The sequence below is a fragment of the Nicotiana tabacum genome, chromosome 3 (genome assembly GCF_000715075.1).
Source record: "Nicotiana tabacum cultivar K326 chromosome 3, ASM71507v2, whole genome shotgun sequence".
NCBI classification, from domain to species: domain Eukaryota; kingdom Viridiplantae; phylum Streptophyta; class Magnoliopsida; order Solanales; family Solanaceae; genus Nicotiana; species Nicotiana tabacum.
The window spans coordinates 98,607,497-98,613,888 of record NC_134082.1 but is presented as its reverse complement, the minus strand read 5'-3'; positions in this window follow the sequence as shown (position 1 = coordinate 98,613,888).

The following is a 6,392-nucleotide window of genomic DNA, read 5'->3' as shown; positions in this document are numbered from 1 at the left end:
AGTGCTCGAAGGGTTTTCACCATCAAGCCTCCGTCATTTTGTTCTTTTTTCCAATTCATCGTCGCCTTATGGTGCCTGTGAAGGTTTTCACTGATAAGACTCTCTCATTTTGCTCTTTTCTTCTTATTTTCCTCTGATTTTGCAGATGACAAGGCATTAACCATGATAAAATTATCATATGCTCATGGCATCGCTAACTCAACACTCTCAAAGATTATCTAAGAGGTCTTTTTTGGACTGTAATATGACTTTTAGACAGGGTTAGAAAGAAAGAATATCATAAAGGCCCAAAATAACTAAGACGACAGGGTTAATTTATTTACAACTTTTGGAATCTATTTTAAAAAAATTTCCCCAGTTTCTAAAATAAGAGAATTTGATTCCTTTTTTTCTTTTTCTTGAGAAGGAATTTCTAAGAAAACTACCCCACTCTTGACTTCGTGGGATTATAAAATATTTTATTTGGTGCGACAAAACTGTAAGGATGCCTATGTATCTTGTTGACACAAGAATCAGGTCGAACGTAGTTCAAAGGAATACTTTTTCTAGTTGCTATTTTTCTTTTTCTTTTTTTACTTTTCCTCTTTTTTTTTCTTGAATTTTTCTTTTGGAATGTACATCTAAAACGAACCTTATGGGGGGCATGAATTTTTTTTAATGACTCTAACTCGATTCCAAAAGAGGGGAGGTCAAGAAAATTAGCATGGGCTCAAAAGGGATACCAAATGGTATAAAGTGTTTGGGTAGCTGAAAGAGGATCTCCCAGCCTTTGAAAATGCCAAGTACAACACATGCAGCTTGAAAATGAAAATTGAAGATCATGCACAACATTTCTTTTGCAGCTTTGGCATTGATATCACTAATATGCCTTCCACTTTTCCTCAGTACCTTGTCAAGTACAGAACTCTAATCGGGTGATTTTTCTTCATAATGGATACCCTCCGTTAGTTTGGGAAAAACTCCCTTAGCTTTATCTTGTAACTTGAGATGCACTTGAACTCAAAGTTGTTTGTTTCAAACACATAATTCAGGCTTTAAATGATCTCAATATCCAAATATTTACTTACTTCCCTCAAATGTTCATCTTCAAAACTTGTTTCATTGCTTCATGATTAAAATAACTTTTAAGACAAGGCTGAGAATTACGCGTGCATGTCATGTCACTAGAGTCAGCATGAAAAGAACTATAAAAAGAAAAGAGAACTAAACAAGAACTGGCTAGAACTAACGAAAAATAGGATATTGCATTAGACAGACGGTGAAAAGGGTTTGAACAAAACAAGCAAAATAAACTGGGATTACAACCTTGGAATAAACCTAGATAACACTAAACGAGTTACTACGCGTAAATGAACTAGGCAAAATAAAAGGATAGAAGGGTTTAAGTCACAAGATAATATCTGAATTACAACCCTGAAATAATCCGGACGACAAAAATGACAACAAAATAAACCACCAGGACTCCTCCCCGGCTAACCAAGAAAGGAGCATCTTTCCAATTACCAAGCTCGACATCTTAGCCACTGAGTTCCACATCAATATTACCAAGACCATTACCAACTTCAATCACACTGGCCCCAGCAAATAGCTTTTGGGTCCCTTTTACCGACTCGTTCTTAAGATCAATTTCCAAGACTGATAGCGTTGAAAGCTTTGCAGAAAGTGTCCCTCCAAGGAGCTCAGAAGAGTTCTCATATTCCTTTTCAATACAAATAATTCCCATCATATGCGTCTCATTGTGGCATGTAATGGACTTTGGCTATTATCCACCGCATCTAGATTTTGCACGATAATGTCACCTACATTAATAAGCTTCTGGATTGCTCTTTTAATATGCCAACACGTTTCTATGTTGTGCCCCGTGGCATTAGAGCAATACACACACCTTTGAGAATAATCAAAATTCTTTGGAAGGGGGTTCAAAATTTTTATCTAAATCGGCTTCAACATGTCCAATTGCCTCAACCTTTGGAACAAACTGGCATATAATTCTCTAATAGGAGTGAAAGACTTCTCCTTTTGTTACTGCCTTTTCATTTTGTACTCCGACCTTGGTTGGAACTTCTTGCAGGTAGGTGGTTGATATGCTTGTGGAGGTGGGTAAGACATTTATGGAGGCGATGCAGGCCATTGTGCGTCTTGTGGATGTGGAGCATATGGCGGTGTATTATGGATAGAGTACTGGGAAGGTAAGGTATGACTTTGGGGATTTTGTGGAGAAAAGTAGCATTGGGGAGGATTATCTGGAGTACGGGGATATTCATGTGGTCGATGTTTAGGCTGAAAGCGTTGAGCAGGAACGCCTACTGGATCTTGTCGTTGATGAGGCTCAACAACATCTTTCCTATTTCTTTTTCTTCCACCCAAACTTACTGAGATGTTCTAAATGTCTTCTATAAAATCTTTCAATGTAGAGTAGCTCATGATTTTGCCTGACTTGATTCCTTCTTCTACTATCTCCCCCATTTTTTCCACATCATTGAAAGGTTTACCTAAAGCCGGGATCAAATGACTGAAGTAGGTGGTTCCCTGAGCTTGTAGGAAAAGCTTAACCATTTCTTCTTCATCAATCGAGGGATTGACCCGAGCAGCTTGTTCCCTCCATCTAAGCCCAAACTCCCTAAAACTTTCCTCAGGTTTCTTTTACATCTTAGATAGGGAGGAGCGATCTGGGATAATGTCTAGATTGTACTGAAAGTGTGAAACAAAATCTTGAGACATGTCATCTCATGCATGCCACTTACTGACATTTTGACGAGTATACCACTCCAAGGCTGCCCCATTCAAACTCTCACTGTAATATGCCATCAACAATTCATCTTTCCCTCCAAAACTTCTCATTTCACTGCAGTATCCCCTCAGATGGGCTACTGGATCTCCACGCCCATCATACAAGTTAAACTTTGGCATTTTAAACCCCGCAGGCAGATGAACAGCAGGGAACATACACAAGTCATTGTAAGACATGTTAATCGGATTTCTCATCCCTTGCATGCTCGTTAATGATTGTTGTATACCTTTCAGCTTCCTGGATATCTCATATCGCCCTTCTTTTCCTGTGAACTTTTCATTTTCAACATGAGGCTCATTCTGAAGGCTATGATTGTATGAGTCAGAGACCTTGTGGGCAACCTCTGAGGGGTAGTATTGGGCATCATGAGTTTTGAGTGGGTGTTCATTGTTGTATCTATGAAGGAAAGATTGTTGAGAAGTTGTGATCGTGGGGATAGTGGATATGATAGGAGGGCAACTTTTGGGAAAGGTAGTTGGAGGATGAGTGATGGAGCTACTAGGGAGGTTGGGAAAGCTATGATAACCGGGAAAATCTTGAAAGTATGGTAGATCATCTGGCACTATGGCTGGAGTTTGGGTAAGGGTAGTATCTACGAAGCTAGGTGGTGGCGGAGGTGGTGCCTTCCCAGTCATCCAAGCCTGATACATATTCGCCATGTGTTGTATTAACATCCTTACCTCTTTAACCACCCAATATCCTATTCAACCAATTGTTGTCGAGTACCAGTATCAACCAACTCAACTCCATTGTCATCTGCCATTGCCTTTCAACTTTATGTTGTAGGAAAGAGTTACCAGTTTAAGAATCACAAACCAACCACCCTTCTTCTATAATGAAGATAATAAAGAGGAACATAATGAAGTTATCATGTTAGCATTAGGGCATTTAACAAAAGATAATCTCACAATTTGTGCAATGCACCTAGTCACAGTTATCGGTTCTAAAATGACTTCGAGGGTACGAAGGTCATATGGCATCATCCCAATTTCACTCTTCTTGCCCTGTTTCCTATTCATTTTCATTTTTTCTTGGTTTTTCATTTCCTCCCATCCCTTTTCTTTCTCATTATCGCTCTTTTCTTACATCCCATAGTTTTCTCTCATTTCTCACATCCTATAACTTCATCTCTTTTTTTTCTTTTTAATTTTAAAAATGATTCGATTGAACCCTATGTAGGTTGCCTACGTATCACGTTCCATATGAATCAGACCAAGCATGTTCTGAAAATATAATGGACAAAATAAACTAAAAACAAAAATCTTTTTGGGTTTTTCATTTATAACCCTTTTTTTCAAATACAAAATGGGAAGTACGATGACAAAAGATTTAACAGACTCAGCCAGACTATGACAAACTTTGACACCACCTAAAAGACTCAACACTACTGGACAAGACTATTAAGTAAAAGAAAACATGAAAACAGACTCAAAAATATAAAATAAAAAAAAGGCTACTCAAGTAGCTCCTGAATGCAGTGTCCTAACTGGATGGTCTTGGGGGGTCTGACATGCCCAAGTTCTGGCAAATGGATCCATACCTGAATGAGAAAAATAAGACCAGATAGAGTTAGTGACTCAAGACACTATGTGAGACCAAGTCGCGCCCCTTTTTCCTCGCGAAGTTTGGGTTTATGACATTTTGGGACAACTCCTTTCCTTTTGGGAATTGGGTATGAGATTTGAAGAATCGCCACCTAACGGATTAAGGTGTGTTAGGGCACTTAGAGCAAATAACTCGTGAACTAGTTTACATCACCAAAGATTGGATAAGGGCTCGAAATTACCTTGAGGGGAATGTGTTAGGCACCCCTCGAGGCCCACAATGGTGGGTCCCATCCAAACTTAATTTAAGCGAATTAGTCTTATAAGCAATTTAAACAAATAGATATTACTCTTAAAACAAGGAGTAAAGGGGTTCCTAGGTTTTTTAGCCTATAGGATCACTTCTGTACAATACTTGGTAATCGTCCCAAAATTGGGGTGCTACAATTAGCATTAGCGCATAGGTCATCATTTTCTTTACTACCCAATTATCCTCCCCTTTTCAATTATTACCTAAGCGTTCTAATAACATCCAGTACGTACCTTATGCGTGCACTACCCGTCCGTTACCTCTGGCCCTTGAGGTGTTTAGGACCTCTATTAAAGGCGGTTCTAGACTCACCTATGTTGTTTAAAAAGAGAAAACTAAGCGACAAACAAAAGTCAAGTAGGACTGTCACATAAGGGGCAATTAAGCGGGCTCATGTTAACTTCCACAAATAGACAAACAAATGCACGTTGTTCAAACAAGCAATTTTAAATAATTTTTAGGATCCTATAGGCAAGATATCTAAATACGCACAAACAGAATATACAACAATTCTATTAAAGCGAGCAGACGAGTACCTATCAGTTGCCTACTAATTTTCGTTAATACTATGAAACCGGGCACACGTCAAACAAGCAGTCATAGTTTTTAGACCGAGAATTTAATTAATCTACAGGCTTGCCTAAGTGATAACCGGGCAGAACCTTATAGACATGGCATCTAAGCTGTAAATCAACTATTGATTTTTAACAGGCAGATTTTATCTTAAATCCTATAGGCATGCTTTCTCAATGTAGGAACCGATTCATTTATTTCCTATATGCATGATTTCTAAGTGCAGAAACTAATTTTTTGAACACTTACTTCCTAAAGGCATGATGTCTAAGTGTCAAGACTGATTTTATACTTATTCCCTATATGCATGATATCTAAGTTGCAGAAAATTGATTTTAAAACCTTATGGGCATGATTTCTAAATGCAGAAACTGATTTTTGTGAAATCCTAGAGGCATGGTATCTACAATTGTAAACCTATAGGCATGATTTCTATTAATCACATATTGGTAGAATTCTTAAACACATCACCAGGAAAATTTGTTAATCAAACAGACAGAACCCTATGGACATGGTCACTAGTGCACGTTGAGTTGAAAATACATGTAGATCCTATAAGCAGGATTTCTAATGCACAGAATTAAACATAAAGTCCTATAAGCAGGGTTTTTAACATGCAGATGTGCAGCATAGAATCAAACGATCATAAAAATCATACAGGCAGGATCACAGTACTGTATCCACATAGCGCAATCAGTGTAGTTAAGTCCTATAGGCAGGATTTTTATCCTATTTCAACAAAAAGATATAAGAATAGACCCCCCAGCCTTTACTAATAACCCCAAATCTATTTATTATAGCGATTATTACAGGCCAATATGAATAAATTATGCAATAAGAATCATTAAACTATAAGGAGCCTTAGCAGGACCAACATCAATCTTGGAAATCAGGCCTTCAAGCAAGCAAGTCTGATATACAGAGGTATCAGGATCCATAATACCATAATCCATGCTTCCAGTGTGTCAAAGTTCCCAAAGAGCCTCAAGGACCCCAGGCAATGCTCACACTGGATCCATACATTCAACACAAGATTCGTAAGAGATTGCAAACCAGCTCCAATGTGTTAGAGTTCAAAGGAGTTTCAGGGACCCTAGATAGTGCTCACATTAGAGGTGGTAGGAACCTAAGTAGCTAAGAGTGGAAATTTGAAAAGTAGTACATGTAAGGGGTA